The sequence below is a fragment of the Cornus florida genome, unplaced genomic scaffold (genome assembly GCF_030987335.1).
Source record: "Cornus florida cultivar Cherokee Brave unplaced genomic scaffold, ASM3098733v1 CherokeeBrave_3.0.0_Hap2_Chr05, whole genome shotgun sequence".
Taxonomy (NCBI): Eukaryota; Viridiplantae; Streptophyta; class Magnoliopsida; order Cornales; family Cornaceae; genus Cornus; species Cornus florida.
Genome location: NW_026775575.1, coordinates 50162922 through 50179971, shown reverse-complemented (window position 1 = coordinate 50179971; position 17050 = coordinate 50162922). Strand labels below are relative to the sequence as shown.

At 37.2% G+C, this 17050-nt stretch overlaps 1 protein-coding gene and 2 pseudogenes across 1 annotated transcript in view; all 3 read right to left on the bottom strand.

The window, feature by feature from the left end:
- The window catches only part of LOC132309264 (agamous-like MADS-box protein AGL62), a 44319-nt gene that overhangs the window by 12012 nt on the left and 15257 nt on the right, over nucleotides 1–17050 (bottom strand). The gene's annotated exons all lie outside the window — the stretch shown is intronic.
- Nucleotides 3183–3281, bottom strand: LOC132310759 (small nucleolar RNA R71; annotated as a pseudogene).
- On the bottom strand, nucleotides 16865–16963 carry LOC132310645 (small nucleolar RNA R71; annotated as a pseudogene).

Sequence of the window (17050 nt, the reverse complement as noted above, 5' to 3'; positions counted from 1 at the left end):
AAATGTGGAGGGTGGAGATTCACCCACTTGTTGGCCTAGGATAGGTGCACTTGTTGGCTTGGATGGTTGACAAGTGCAGGCTTAGAATTAAGCTTAGGAAGGAGCCATGCATCGGTGACAAGTGTATACACCAAATTAAGTCTTGCATTGTGTATGTGTGAGAGGTAGTGTAAGAGCATACAGTGAGTGGAGGAATACTAGATCCTCCGCTCACCACATTTCACTTTATCATTTTCATTTCACTTGTTCTCAAAACCCTAACCTAGCCACCTTTGAAGGAAAGCTTGGTTTAGAGCTTCTTGTTTCATTTGGCCTCCTTCCACCCATCTAAGACCATTAACCTTCGGAAGTAAAAGTTTCCTCTCACTCTCCTCTATAACACCCTAGATTTGTTTTCCATTTTGAGCTTGGTTGCTTTGGATTATAAAGATTCAATTATCTATTGAGGTATGGGTGGTAGTATGTTTATACTTCAACTGTTTTAAATCCTTTGGGGTTTAATATATATTGTGTATATACTTTTAATATGATAGTCTTGCATATTATAGGAAACCCTCGCATCTTGACTTAGGGTTTATTGATTGAAGCATGTATGATATGTATGTAAAAAGAGTATATGATTTAGTGGTATGCTAGATACTAGTATTTTCACATGTGGTAGTAATATAGAACTCTTGTAGAATTATTGATGTTATATGCAAGTCTTGTTAAATTGAATTGCTATAATTATTGTAATGATAATTCTATATACTTGTTGGTTGCTATTTGCAATTATTTTAGAGACTTATTACTATAATGTTAAGATTTAGTATATAAAGCTTATTAATGAGGCATGATTTGAATTGATAAGTTAGTGGTATTTTATTGCACATTATATCATGAGGAGAACTTGTCATTTATTATACCATTATAGACTTGGAACCCTAAGATACGGTTTGTGTGGTTTTAAAATACTTGTGCATGGAAGGTGGTATATTTGCCTTAATAATTGTGTATGAGTTTTGAACTTGATATATTTTGGTTTCTCTTGGGACATTGTTACAAATGACATGGCTAGAGTTTGGCTCTAGTGCGGGAGGTATGAGTTCTCCCCATTTATAGTGCACACTAGGGTGGTATTCCCAACGGGTTAATGCCCAGAATAACCATTTAGGTCCTAGCTTTATCCGAGATTTGATGTTCAAGTTTTCCACTATTTGATTTCGCATTCAATTCCAAGTTGACAACCAGTGCTTAATTGTGACTTGTGAATGTGGTTATTAGCGAATTGATTTTGTTAAGTACATTGATGTTGATATTGTGTTGTTAAAGAATCATTTAAGTTAGTTTAAGATGATCCCTTAGAACACCTTAAACATAGACGTTAAGTGGAATGATCCCTTGTATTCGTCTATATTAATCTTACAATGATGTTAAAAATTTAGGGTATACGCATATGCTTCTTCCTAAGAGTAACTTGATTACTCCCTCTAATTGTTTGGGTTATTTTACAGGTAAGGAAACTATGTTCTCGAATGCTCGTCATCCTTAGTGCCTGATGAACAATTTGGAACATTTTTGTATATTGACATGCCCTTGTTTAGCATGCTTTACTTTTGTATGATATATTTTATATACCATGGATGTATGATATTTTTGAAGCTAGGATGGCTTCCTTGATGTGTAATGTGTATCTAAGTACACTTGTCAATACTTATTTTGTATGTATGACATAAGGCTAAGGGCCATTAACTTTAAAGTTCACAAGTATGTTTTAAAACACAAGTAGTGCCCTCATAGCCTATTTTGTGAAAATTGGAGGTTTGGTATGTCGAAATTTGTAAATGGATTGTAATGAGGCCGTAGGCCATTGTAGTGTGTCTACTATATCATTTTACATATGCGTGCATGTTCACTTTGGCACACAACACCATTCTTGATGAAATGAACACTTAGAGTAACATTCATTTTCACATTTTTGCTAAATCTGATCTTAAGGGCATTTTTGGTATATTACTTGAAAAATAAATGTTGGTCTTGACATGGTTGACCAGAAAACATGATTTTAAGGGGGGTTACTTCACAACTGTTTTCCAAAAAGGTCCGGAAAGTCCTCAAAATCACATTTCAAGTTCGAAAAGCTGTTTTGCTTGTCTACAGGACGAGTGCTCGTCCCTGGGGGATGAGCGCTCGTAATCAGGGCAGTGGGCACTGACTTGGCATGCTCATTTACGAGCGCTATGACGAGCGCTCGTCTATCCTTTTTTTAGCACCTCACCTCTGACTTCAAATTATCATATATCATTTGTTTTAACTCCGAATTGGTCCATTCTTGAGTCTAAATTGACCGCGTCGAAATAAGCTTTCCAATAGTACTAATTGTAGATTTGGATTCTACTTATAGAACAAGATATTCAAATTTTAGTGAGGTAGTGTCAGGATTTGGTTCGAACCGGGATGGGGTTTCTCTTCTTTCGACTTTAAGACTTGTTATCTTTATCGTCCAGACTCTGAATCAAGTTATTCTTAAGTCCATCCTTGTTAATTTTTTGTTGTCTTTCCAATGGTGTGCACGATGGTACTCATTTCAGTTTAGAATGACAATTTTGCCTTTGGTTCATTCATTGGAGGGCTTTAGAACCCTAACTTCGCTCTTGCTTCCGCTGAGTCCGGGACACCTCGGAAGGATGTTTTTGTGTCTCAGGGATGACGTACATATCTATAGACTTGTTTAAGTTTAGCTTCCATATTTTGGATCCATTTCGGGTCATCACAGGACACACTGGGTTTGTAAAAATCCAGAGTCATCGCATAAAGCCACCAATTGCAAATCCTCCCATGGCTTTAAAAGATCACTGTGTGCCTAATGAATACAATGTACCCACATGTATTTGTTTTCCTCAATTTAGAGCACATCATTATGAAATTAAGTCACAAACCATTCAAATGCTTCCCTATTATTTTGGGCTAACCAATGAGGAACCATATAAGCATTTGAATGAATTTCTTGAAGTTTGTTCCACTGTAAAATATACGGACATGCCGGAAGAAGTTTTAAGGTTAAAACTCTTTCCATTCACCCTAAAAGATAAGGTAAAGTATTGATTTAACAATTTAAGACCTCTTTCTATAACCTCTTGGGCGAAAATGCAACAAGAGTTCTTGAGAAAGTATTATCCCGTTTCCAAAACCAATGCCATGCGAACTTCAATTCAAGAGTTTTCACAAGGGGATGGGGAAATGTTATATGAGGCATGGGAATGGTTGAATGATTTGCTTAGGAAGTGTCCTCATCACGACATTCCTAAATGGCAAATAGTTTAACATTTTTATGAAAGTTAGTCAGACACTCACAAAGGCATTGTTGATGCCTCAATGGAGGGTTCGTATTTGGACAAACATGAAGATGATGTATGGCGTTTATAAGAAAGCATGAGTGAAAACTCAATGCATAGATCATTGTTTTCTGAGAATGATAGAAATGTGAATGGAGGAAGAAAGAATTCAAGTTTATATCAAGTGGAAAATTCTAATGATATAGTCGCCGAGGTGAAGTCTTTAACTCAAAGGTTTGATCAATTTTTTATCAATCAAAATTCGGCTTATCAAGTGTCTTCCTCCCCTAATCATCATCATTCTAATGAATCATGCATGACATGTTCAAGTGTGTTGCATACTACTTGCAATTGTCCCCATAGACATGTGCATAATGACCATCATGAACAAGTCAATGCCGAATTTGTGAATTAAGAGAATAATCCCTATGGCAATCATTACAATCCTGGGTGGAGGAATCACCCCAATTTCTCTTGGAAAAGCTAAGGGGAAGACTCAAACCCTCCCCAAGGTGGTTTTCAAGGGAAGTATGTTCCACCCCACTTGCAAGGCTAAAATTCTCAAAGTTATTGTCCGTCCTATCAAGCTTCCAATGGAAATCAATTTTCAAACTCTCATTTTCCCAATTAACCATCTTATTCTCAAAGTCATTCAAGAAGTCCCGCTTTTGAGGAAAAAGTATTGTCCGCTTTAGGTACTTTAGAGGCGAACACTCAATTGCTTTATTCTCACTCACAATCAATTGCCAAGCTAGAAACCCAAGTAGGGAAAATAGCTAGCACATTGAATGTGACAGAAAAAGGAAAGATGCCTCTTAACCCCCCCACCTAAGCAACAATTTGTAGTGGAGACAACTTCCCCTTTGGAAGGTCCTACACTTGAACAAGTTAATGCGGTGACTACTTTGAGAAATAGAAGGGTAATTGATAACCAAGTTGACGTTTCCAATGAAGAGAGTGAACTGGTGCTACCTAGTGTTGACACCCATCCCGTTTCACATCTTATTCCTCCTTCATTTAGTGCAAAGGACCCCGTTGTTGAAAATGCTTCACAAAAATTTTTTGAAAAATCTTTTTAGCCAAAGGCTCCATTTTCGGATGCTTTGAAAGCATCCACATCTCTTGAAAAACAACAAGGTAAGGTGAATGAAATCATTGATGTGTTTAGGCAAGTTAAAATTAATCTTTTTCTCTTGGATGTAATTAGATAAATTCCGTGTTATACCAAGTTTTTAAAAGATTTATGCACTCTAAAGGGAAAGAACAAAAGCCAAGCACCAAGAAAAGTTGTCCTTATCGAGCAAGTGAGCTCCATTTTGCAACACAACATTCTTCCCAAATTCAAAGACCCCGGTTCACCAACTATATCTTGCACTATAGGTGACCATGTCATTAATCGGGCTCTTTTGGATTTAGGGACAAGTGTAAATCTTCTTCCCTACTCGGTATATGTCCAATTGGGCTTGGGCGATCTAAAGCCAACGTCGGTAGTTTTGCAACTAGCCGACCGATCTATCAAAAAGCCTCGGGGTATAATTGAAGATTCTTCTTCCCGATCGATTTCGTAGTCATTGACATGGAACTGGTTCCCAATCCAAAGAGCCAAATACCAGTTATCCTTGGCCGTCCTTTCTTGGCCGCTAATGCTAGCATCAATTGTAGGACAGGGATAATGAAGGTAAAGTTGAATATTTTTAATCCAACCCCTAATGCAATGGACAAGCATGAAGAGATTTTTGTTGTGGAAAAAAGTTTTGAAAGCAAACTTAATAAAAATGAGTTAGCTCCTTGTGTAGAAAAATCAAATGTTTTGCCTTTGAATGAATTTTCAAAAGATGTTGTCTTGAATTCCAATGTTGAAAGAGCCTGAAAGAACAAAAGTTTCTTTGATCAAAAGTCGTCAAGTGCACTTGAATCAAACCCAACAATTTCCTTTGGGAATGATTTGTTGGGTGGGATTTGAAGTTCAATTCACCCCGTTCAGAAGGGGATGTCTAACAAGATCTTTGATCTAGGCTAAAAGAACCTAACGTCTTTCTAGTAATGTTAAACACTAGTACTTCATAGGGTTTTTTTGACCCTATTCCTCCTTCATTTCTTGTTTTGTTCTTTTTTGCGTCGTCTAGATATGTTTCGAGTTGATCATTCAAGTTTCCGAGCAGTTTCTCCTCTTTGATCGATCGAATTTTGCTGAGGCCCATTTTGCATTGGAAATTGCTCTCAAGATCTCATCATTTCGATTGATTAAAGTACATTTGGATCGATCGAAATTCTTAAAATCAAGCTGTTCATCTTCCACTCTATCGATCAAAGTACCTTTCTATCGATCGAAGTAACTGTTCAATTAATTGAAGACCTCTTTAATTGATTGAGATTACATCTTTTCAAATTCTGAGAAAACTGCTTTGGCCGTTGGCCTTCCAAAAATCCAAATTTTTCTATTAATTTTTCTCTTTCTCTATCCTCCTTTTTCTTTTCTTTTTCCTTTCTTTTTCTCTCTATTCTTCTCTTAACTCTCGGCCTCCCTTCTCTTTCTCTCTCCCTGATTCTCTCCTCCCATAAACCCTCTTATCTCCTCTCACTCCCTCCACCCAATCTCTCCCTCAACTTCTAGTGAAGTATCAACTTCACTATTCCTTTCTCTCTCAACCTCCGGCGAGCCCCAAAGAGGAGCCCAAGGTCTTCGCCATCCATTGATTCCGGGGCGAAGCTTTTAGCTTTCGGCTAAGCTCGAGCCTTCCCTTTCTATCCTCGCTCTAATCTCTCTTGGAAGCTCTCACATCACTCTTCTATGGCCGATTTGGGCCAAGGAGAAGCCGAATCGTCTCCAGCGACTCTCTGTAATTTTCGGCAAGCTCCCCTGCGAGACTCCGGTTGTCACTTCCGGCCACGGTTAGGCCAGATTTCTTGAGTTAATTCTGAATCTCTCCATTTCCATCTCCTCTTCTCATTTCTGAACCGGGAATGTTAAAATTCATTTTTTTATTTTTTATTTTTTATTTTAATTTTCCTTTTATTTTTGCATTTTTTAATTTTATTTTTATCTTTCTATGAATATATTTTTGTATATAAATACTTGTTCAATCAAGAAATGGAAATAAAAAAAATAAATAAAAAAAAAAAATTTCAAAAAATTGGAAATAAGAAAATAAAGAGAATGGACTAAAATTGGACTTTGACTTTTGGATGTGCCCCTTTTGTGAATGGAGTATGGGTATAATTCGTTGAGTAGAAGGAGAATGGACAAAATGTAATGTGGATTGTGTTGTGGGTTGTGTCCCTTTTGCCTTGTTGAATGGAGTTTGAGACTTTGACTTGATTGAGTTATGAATGTTTAATGGAATTTGATTTTAATTGATTGTGTATATGCATGTTATTGTGCCTTTGTTGAAATTTTTGTTAGCATGCATATTTAAGAGGTACTAATACCGAAATTTTGCAAAAATAAACTTAAATTTTGGTTTTAAATTCTTTAATAGCACTTGGTTTATTTTTGTCACTAGAATTGAAATGAAAATTGGAAAAGAGATTTAAAGTTAAATGTTGGAATTGAAAAAGAAAAATAACAAGTCCTTGGAAAGTGTTTTGAGATTTCAACTTGTAAATGGAATTTGAAGTTTGTTGCCATGGAATTTTGAAGTATGAAATTGGAATGTTTGCTTTGTAAGTTGAAATGAAAGCTTGATTGTCAAAATGGTTTTGATTTTAAAAGAATTGAATTGAAATTGTTAACCTTTTTAACTTGAAAAATTCTTGAAAATTTTGAAGTTGCAATGGCTTTTGAAGTTGAATATTGATGAACATGATTCCCAACTTGGTTCATTTGTCTGTATTGAGTATGAAATGCATGGATGTTGTTTGTTTCTAGGTTGTTTTAAATGCATAAAGCATGACTTGAGTTGAAACTTGTGCTTTTGAACTTGAAAATGCAAAGTCATAATAAAATGCATAAATGTGATTTCAAATGGAACTTTTTGAAAGTTTTTGATCTTAAATTGATTATTGCTCATGGTTAAGGTGCATTGTTTTGGCAAATTGATTCTTGAATGCCTAAATGCCTTTGTGATCACATTTGTTGGTTTCTAAAATGTAAAAAGGAATTTTTGAACTTGTTTTGAAAATGAGAAGTCGAGTTGTTTAATTCCTTCCTTTATTGAATATTCAATGCATGATTCTTGTTATGATGCTTATCTATAATGCATGTGAATGTTTGGACCTCAAAGTTTTCAAAATTCCAAATATACCCCAAAATTGTTAAAAATTTTCAAAGTTGATCAAAATGCCCTTAAATGAGTTGAAACTTGTTCTGTTTGTTTCCTTTTCATCCTAATGCATGTGCTAAGTGCTAGTGCTATTGAACTTGTTTGTGCTAAATTCTTGATTCTTGGCATGCTAGGGTATAAGTTTGATATCTTTTGTGTAACGACCTGCTCCACCACATGGTATGATATTGTCCGCTTTGGGCCTAAGCCCGCACGGTTTTTGTTCTTGGGCTTCACCCTAAAAGGCCTCATACCAATTGGAGGTGACACACTTACATATAAGCACTTCACCTTTCCTCTACCCAGGCGATGTGGGACTGTGCACCCGTAGCTCGCCAGTGTGGTAGCCTGACAGTGTCTCTCGCACCCGCCCACGGTACACCCGCCCACAAGGTCATCACAATCCACCCCCCTTGGAGGCCCGACTTCCTCGTCGGCACACTTCCGGCTGGGTCAGGCTCTGATACCATTTGTAACGACCCGCTCCACCACATGGTATGATATTGTCCGCTTTAGGCCTGAGCCCGCATGGTTTTTGTTCTTGGGCTTCACCCCAAAAGGCCTCATACTAATTGGAGGTGATACACTTATATATAAGCACTTCACCTTTCCTCTACCCAGGCGATGTGGGACTATGCACCCGTAGCTCGCCAGTGTGGTAGCCTGACAGTGTCTCTCCCACCCACCCACGGCACACCCGCCCACAAGGTCATCACATTTTGAGCTCAATTGTTATGATTTTGAACTTTCTTGAAAAATGTGTTAAAATTGACTTTCTAAACCAAACTTTTTGAAGTCAAATGTCTAATGTTGCTTGAAAAGCTTAAAACTTGTCAAATGTGATATTCTTTGAATAATTGTGTGCTTTTTGGAATAATTTACAACTTATTGCTTGTATATACACATTTTGCACACACTTTTGTCACATTGATGGTTTTAAAAGTTAGTGTGCAAATTTTGAATAAATCTTTTTGGCATTGATCTTTGAATAACTTTGGGGGAGGGAAATGAATGTTTAGAGTTCAAAATACATGTCTGGGATGTCATTGTTGTTCTCTGGCCTTAGTATCTATTCTTGACCTTATTTTGAATTTTAAAATGCAATTTAAAGTAAGTTTGGGAGTATGTTGTTTTGTCTTGGAAAGTTGATCTTTCAAAATGCCATTTGCTTGATTATATACTTGTGATCCATTTATGAAAAGCTAATAAGGGATTGAGACCGAGGTTAATTGCCGGTTATGATTTTGATTCAAAAAAGGGTAAGTTTCTTGCTGTTATCATTCTTTGACCATTCGCTTCATTTAAGCTTTAAAGGGGGTTGCGAGCCATAAACGATCAATTTTCTACTTATATATTGCTTAGAGGGGATCAAGAGCCATGAGTGATCATAGGATTTTGATTTTGTTGAAATGGAGTACGAAATATTTCTGTGACTGGAGTTTGACTTTGTTATTTGTGCATCATTCAGATACATGCCATATAGTTGCATACTATATTCGGGTTCATTTTTTAACTTGTGTATCATAACATGCCTACGATTGAAGTGTTTTGCAACCATGCAATTCCCTTAGTCTTTATTTCATGATATACATGCTTCTCGAGTCCTAGGTAGACAATTGCCATGATCATATTCTCCATGTTATCCTACTTGCTCCATTGGTCTTAAATGTTGAATTTGTAGACATTTTTACTTAGGAATTGATAGGATACCATCCCAGGGTCTATTTGCTATGAAATTGCATAATCTTCTTGAGTTTTAGGTTTGTGAATGCACATTGCATACTTTATGCATATCACATCCTATACTTGTCCTTTTGATCCCATTTTTGCTCAAATGTTTCCAAAAATGACTTTTTTGCCCTTCTATGCTATCATTGCATTATTTTGCGTATCTAAGACTGCTTGTTGTGTCATAATCTATTTTTGTCTTATTGAAGCATATTGAATGATATTCTTGAAGCTTTCCTGATCACTTCTTGCACAAGCATGATCCTATATGTCTATTTTCTGTTTCAACTTGATTTAGGCATGCTTTGTGTTTTCTTATCAGATGCTTACCACATTTTATACATGTGCACTGATTTATACACTTGTTGCTTTTACAGATACAGTGTAAGCAAAAGACTCTTGCCCAAAAGCAAGTAGCCAGAGTTCCATAGCCTCTTCCATCTCCAGCGGAGGAGTCATCTTCATCGTCCGAGGATATTGCATCTACATCTGCATCTTCAAAGCCATCTTTCATGGAGGCACAGGGTCCCACTATCAGAGCAGTACCTTTTCTCTCTTTCTTCGGTAGGAAATTGGAACTGAAATTTAGATTCGATAGAGAATTATTTGCTGGGTTAGAACAGACACAATGGTTTTTTGATGATCTCACCTGTAGGGGCATTGATGCTATTATGACTCTGGCAGACACTATAGTCTATCCCTGGTTGGTTGCTCTATTTTTCCAGTACCTCTGGATGGATGAGGATGACTGTCAGTTGATGTATACGACTATATATGGTCAGGACATTGATATTTCTATCCCTGCCATTGCTGCTACCTACCGATGCCCCCATCTCTCACCATTGGTCGCTGACTTTGAGGATACACTGTACCCCATCATTCTAGTTTACCCTACTGAGATGACCATGGTTGCTACACTCTCTTCACAGGCTACCTTCGAAGGTAATATATTTGCAGACTGGGTTGATATTGATTTCCGCTACTGGTTCTTCTATTCTGTGCTGCATCTCAATGCCTTTCCTTTAGGCCATGGTACACAGAGGGGAGAAGGGGTTCTACAGGCTCTATACTGTTTGAGTCAGGGCTGCTGGATATCCATTCCTACTCTTATTTGGGAGATTATCCACAAGTACTGGGAAAATCTGATCTTCAAGCACAATTCCAAAGTTGATGCTTGGCCATTACCATTTGGCCATCTGATTACATAACTATTAATTGACCAGGGCTATTCTTTTGACCCAGCTGAGATCCCAGAGCCTGCAGAGCAGAGAGAGAAGAGGGTTTATAACAAAAAATAGTGGATCAAGACTTACAATGCTTGCTTGAAAAACAGAAAGAATAGAGAGAAAAAAAGAGAGGGAGCTCAGCAGAGAGCCGAGGAGGGAGCAGCAGAGGGATCCTAGGGATCACCTTCTTCCTATAAACCTAGACAGAGGCATTGTATTACTACTTCCACATCCACGTCGCAGCTAGGTCCACCTCTTCCTCCTCATCCATCTCAGCAGGCCGGTGATGAGCACTGTATATTGCATATTCAAGCCCCTAAATATACGTATGTTAAGGCCTAAAGTGATACTTCTATCCATTGTTAGACTAATTTATGTTTAATGTGTGTTTATAGGTACTTTCTCAGAGAAATGGTTAAAACTGGACTTTATGATGAAAAGACTGATATTGAAGCTTACAGAGTCGTTGCCGGTCATCCAAAGCAAGCCGAGAGCTCAAATAGTGAAGTTTGGAAAAATTCAAGAACCAAAGCTCAAGCCTAAGTCCTGAGGCTTGAGCCCTACAAGAAAAAGAAGAAAAATCAATAAGGCATTGAAGCTCGAGCCTTGGACCTTCAGAGCTCGATCCCTACTCAGTGGTGCTCTAGCCTAACCTCAGGGTGCTCAAACCTTGGCCTTCAAGCTCGAGCATAAGGCGTCAGAATTTGAAGAGTCGATTTTAAAAGAAGAACCAAGCTCCCAGGGCCTCGTGCTAGACCTCAAGGATCGAGTATCATCATTCAAAGCTCGAGCCTTGAGTACATAAAGCTCGGGCCCTATGAAGTTTGGATCGAGCAATGTTAAAAGAAGAGAATCCTAGAATATTCTAATTGTTAAAAGAAAAGACGCTTCGGAAAAAAGTTGAAGAAATTTGACTAAGTATGAAATTAGAGATCAAACACCATCTTTTGAAGCTCAAGCTATAATTCATTGAAGCTCGAGCCTTGTTCCCAAAGCTCGAGCTCTACTTCCTAAGCTCGAGCCTTCCATGATATATCTGATTTAAAGTTACGGGATTATTCTTTTCAAAGTCGTATTTTCACTCCAGATGGGCTAGACCTAAAAACCCACCAAACCTTTATTTTCTTCTATAAAAGAAGGCACAAACCTTGATAGAAGAAGTCCATTTTTCTCGTATTATTCAGAAGGCCGATACTGTGGTGGCGGCTTTTAGGGTTTCCATAACCTTAGAAGGTGTAGATCCTGAGAAGAGAAATGTCATCCGTGACGATGAAGACGACTACAACACAGATGATATTCGGCATCGTCATGAGTAGCTAATTCCTCTCTTAGGGTACTGATGTAACCCAATGTAGTACTATGGTTTGATTGTTTTAACTCTGGTTTATTTTTAATATATATTATGTTTCTGATTACATGATTATGAGCAATTGAGACAACTCAATTAGATTTTAATGTTTTAAATAGTTGTCAAATTGTTATTACCTTGTCTTGGATATAACTGTTCGTATTTTATTCTCAACCCATTCTTATTGGATGGTATCTAGCGAAGCCCTGCCAAACATAAGAATGGAAGTCATGTAATGGTGTTCTAATGTTTTTTATAAATGAATGTTTTCATAGTATATGCTTTAGGAAAGATGGATTGTTTACAAAATTAGTTAGAGTAGGTAGGTGGATAGTCCATGCTAACCGCAAATAGGTTATAGTTAACTGCAATTTGTAAAATATCTTTCTTTAAAAACCGAATTGAACGAATGTTATTGAGTTCAATTCATTTGAAATATAATTTTTTAAATCCCTAGAGTTGAAATAGTTAACCATAGTATGAATGTTGTGGTGAAGTCAAAGCCCTAAGACCTTTATCTCTCTGATCACTTTAGTTTAATTTCAGTCTAATTTTAGTTTATAATCGTGACAACCAATCAATTAATTCAACCAGTTACCTGCAAACCGATAGAAATTAGTTAAAAGCAAAACATAATACACTCATCTCCCTGTGGGTTCGACACCCTCTCTATAGTACTATCTTACAAAGATTTGTTCTATTGCGAGTGGTTATTTATTATTGAAGTAAAAACTGACACAACAGGCCCTTCACATGTCCCTCACACAGAGCCGATGCCACAGGCCGATGCCACAGGCCGACACTCGCTCTCATCATGCCAGTTCAGATTTCAGCCACAGAGCTGACCTGACTCAGCTGCATTAAGATTTTACTTCTTTTAAAACTAACATGAAGGAGTGGCATGCTGACATGACGAGGCGGCATGATGATTTAGTGAGGCGGCATGATGACTTAGCTAGGCGATCTGACGATTTGACTAGAGCTGTAGCAGATGCAAGGAGAGACATTTGAAAATGCGAATAGACATTCAGACGTCTCTCACTCGACATAGCTGGGAGATGCCAAATATGCTCCAGATCATTACTGACATGCTTGCGCCGGATGCTGCACCATAATTCCACTATTCTCTCTATCTCTATTGCTCATTTTTTGCCCTACTACATTTTGATACTCTGATATTTTTGGTATATTTTTGCACTGTTTTGAGATATTTACATTGATATTAATGGAAATTTGCACTGTTTTGATGCTTTACACATGGTTTTTGGATATTGTTTTTGATTTATTTGCATCTATGGATTTTTGGGATTTATGATATCATTGATTTTGGTTTTGGATATTCTGAGCTTTATATTGCTATATGCGATGGTCTTACGCCCAGTTCTCCATTTCATATCTCATTTATATCATCGATGCATATACTTTGACAGTTTCTAGTGTGATCATTTTCAGACAGGCTTTCGGAATCTAAGTTTGGGGGTGCGCTTTCCAATGCTAAGCTTCTGTTGCCGGGTCCTATTTGCTATAGTCATTTGGTATACTCTTTTCATTATCTGTTGTTTCTTTGTACATTGAAGACAATGTACAAATTAAGTTTGGGGGTATGTTAGCATTTGACATGTTGCACTTAGTTTCTATGCATATGATATGATTTAGGAGTTTTAGCTATGATTTTGATCTTTTGAGGATCATGATACTTAGAATTTAAAAATTACTTGACTTGAGAGTCTAATACTCTTTATATGCCTTGTGGACGCCATTTAGGAGTACATTTTTTGAAAGATTGACATCTTGCTTGCATTTGTGGTCCACATCATCTTGATCTTGTGATTGTTTTGAGATTCACTCTAGGATTCTACATGATGAGCGCTGAAAAATGCGTATTTAAACCCCTTAAGCTTAGGCATTCTAGTACCTTTATTTATCTTACTTTACTGTTTTAGATTGATTTCGTATTATTTTCATTTTCAGGCACTTATCCCAAAAATAAGCTAACTCAGCCAAATAAGAGCTTAATTGAAGCAATTCTGGGATTAAACAAAGAAAAGAGCAAAGTGAAGAAAGAAGGAAGCAAATGAAGCCAAAGGTGACAAGCAGCAAAGTTCGATCAATCTAAGTACAAGGTTTGATCGATCGAACAATGATCGATCTCAGCACTTCAAGATAGATCCAAGCCTAGACCCATAAGTATAAAGTCCAAAAGTTCAATCGATCCAACACCATCCTTCGATCGATCCAACATTTTTGTCCTTATTCAAATGATTGATCCTATTCACAGCTGTACCACCCACTAACCATTTTTGTCCTTTTCCCATAAATATCTCTCAAAATATCTCAGATTTGTCTTTTCCCAAAAAACTCAACCAGTTGGATTGATCCAGCCTAAGTTCGATAGATCTCAGCCAGTTTGATCGATCCAAGTCCAAGGTTCTATCGATCGAACTTCCTCCAGTGCGAAAAAGTTAAATTTCCATCTCATTGAAAGTTATCCTTTATCCAATCATTAGGGAATATTGTGTGCACGACCCTAGCTCATTTTGGGTGTCATTTTGACCTACCTATATAAGGATAAGGATTGCTTTTTACAAAGAGAGCCAATATTATTTTCATATCATCTCCTGGAGAAGAAGCATAGAGGAGGAGGCTAGAGACACCATTGGAGTTCTTCATCAACAAGGAGCAGATTTCAACCATGGAGTTAGCCCTTGAGGGTTGGAGCAACATCACCATGAGTGGCTAGACATCCTCTTGGGGCTAGAGTTAGCCACAAGCATGCTTTCTATATCTTAATCTTGTGTATTATTGAGGGATTAGTGTTGTAATTGATGTTTTGACACTTTGATATATATAGATCTTGTTTATTCAATGATTTATGTGGTTTAATGCTTCCAATTGATTATTTCATTCTATCCATTTGTCTATGTATGCTAGAATAGATGTTCATGTGCTTGTCTCTAGATTTTGTGTTATTGATGCATGTCTATGTGTATTGATGCTTTAGATTTAGAGATTGTCAAAACATAGTGCTTAAATGAATGCTCTTATGATTCTCTTGTGTGCCTCTCCCCTAGTTTATTTTCATGCTAGTAGTGTAGATGTAGTGTAGTTATAATGTAGTGTTAAATGGGAGGACAATCTATGCTTGTTGTTTGATCATCCAAGCTTTTGAATGTAAGTAGCATATGTCTCTATCCTGTGTTGTATTTGGATTATGAGCTTAATGAAAGGATTAATGACTTGTTTTGATCTATTGTGCCTTACACATGTTGTTTAAACAATATATGCTTCATTGCTTAGATATATTATGCCTTTCACATGATATTTAAACAATACATGCTTAACTAGTCATCTTTGCTTGTTGAATCAACCAAACACACACACACACCAATATTGTAACACAACATTTACCCTCAATAATCACTTGTCAATGGTATAGAAATGCATTGCTTGGTAGTGATCTCTAAACCCCAAGATCTCTCTCTCTTACTTACTCTTAATTGCATTCTTTTGCTATCACTTAGTTTAATTTAGTTGCTCTCTAATCAACCAACCATCCAACCAATTGTTTGATCACTCGACTTACTAGCCCTAATAACAATTCCACGACATTGCTCGATCCTCACAAATCCTTTGGGACGATCCCTACTCGCCCTAGCTATATTTATAGTAAAAGGTAGTAGTGGCTTCTATAAATGTAAAACTCTTGGCCCTCGCCTTATAATGCACACACTCATTCAAGCTTGACGGTGGTGCGGCGGTATCGACACAAACCGCACCAATTTTTGGTGCCGTTGCCGGGGATTTGATTGATTAGATTTGGCAATGTCGAATTTGTGGAATTGATTAGGATTAGTACTCTTTTGATTGTGTCTTTACTTTTATTTTTATTTTTCTTTTTGGTTACTTATTGTGTTGTTCTTACTTAACTAGGTGTATTATTGGAGAGGAAGCAAGCAAAGAAGCCATCAAGCATTCAAGTAAGCAAAGAAAGTAAAAAGCTAAAAATTCTAAAAATTTGCTAAGCTAAGCTTTAAATTTGGAGTTGAAGTGCTAAAGGACCTTTGTGAGACTTTCTTTACTCAATCCCTTAGTTAAATCGTCGGCCCGCGTGGAGGCTTATTTTTAATTGTCTTGCATCATTGTTGTTAAAGCATGGGAGTATGAATTAAGTGTTTGTGGAAGAAGTTTAATTGCATTATGGTGAAGGCATAGTGTTTGTCATTCTTTGTGTTTGTTGTGTTTTGCATTGTGCATACATGGACGTCGTTCATTGAGACCAACTCTTGTCCCTCTTGATTTGCATTTTGAATCTATCATTAGAAATCCTAGGGGAAGAGGAAGTTTAAATAGAGCCAATCTATCAATGGATGACCATAATGATAATCATGTTGAGGACCTTGGTCACATAGAACAACAAGGTATCCTTCATCCCAATGTGCACAATGAGAACATACAAGTACCATTAGGCATGCCTAGGCTATTCATTCACCAACCACCACAACAACAAGGCCAAGTTCCATATGGAATGCCAAGGCCAATGTATGCTCCACAACCTTCCATCAACAATTAAGGAATTCATAACCAAGGTGTTTATATTGCACCTCAAGTAGCTAATCCACCTCTTGCTTTAAGAGACTATTATGTGCCTAATGAGTATATTGCACCTATATGCATCCAGTTGCCTCCATTTAGAGCACATCATTATGAAATTAAGCCACAAACCATTCAAATGCGTCCTAACTATCATGGACTTCCAAGTGAAGAACCTTACAAGTATTTGGATGAGTTTCTTGAAGTATGTTCCACCGTAAAATATACGAACATGCCGGAAGAGGTTTTAAGACTCAAACTTTTTCCATTCACCTTAAAAGACAAGGCAAAGTATTGGTTTAACAATCCTAGGCCTTTTTTAATCACTTCTTGGGCGGAAATGTAACAAGAATTCTTGAAGAAGTACTATCCAGTTTTTAAGACCAATGCCATGAGAACCTCAATTCGAGAATTTTCACATAGGGATGGAGAAACGTTTTATGAGGCATGAGAAAGCTTCAATGAATTGCTTAGGAAGTGTCCACATCATGACATGCCCAAATGGCAATTAGTTAAATATTTCTTTGACAGCTTATCGGACAACTATAAGGGCATGGTTGATGCTTCCATGGGTGGCTCATA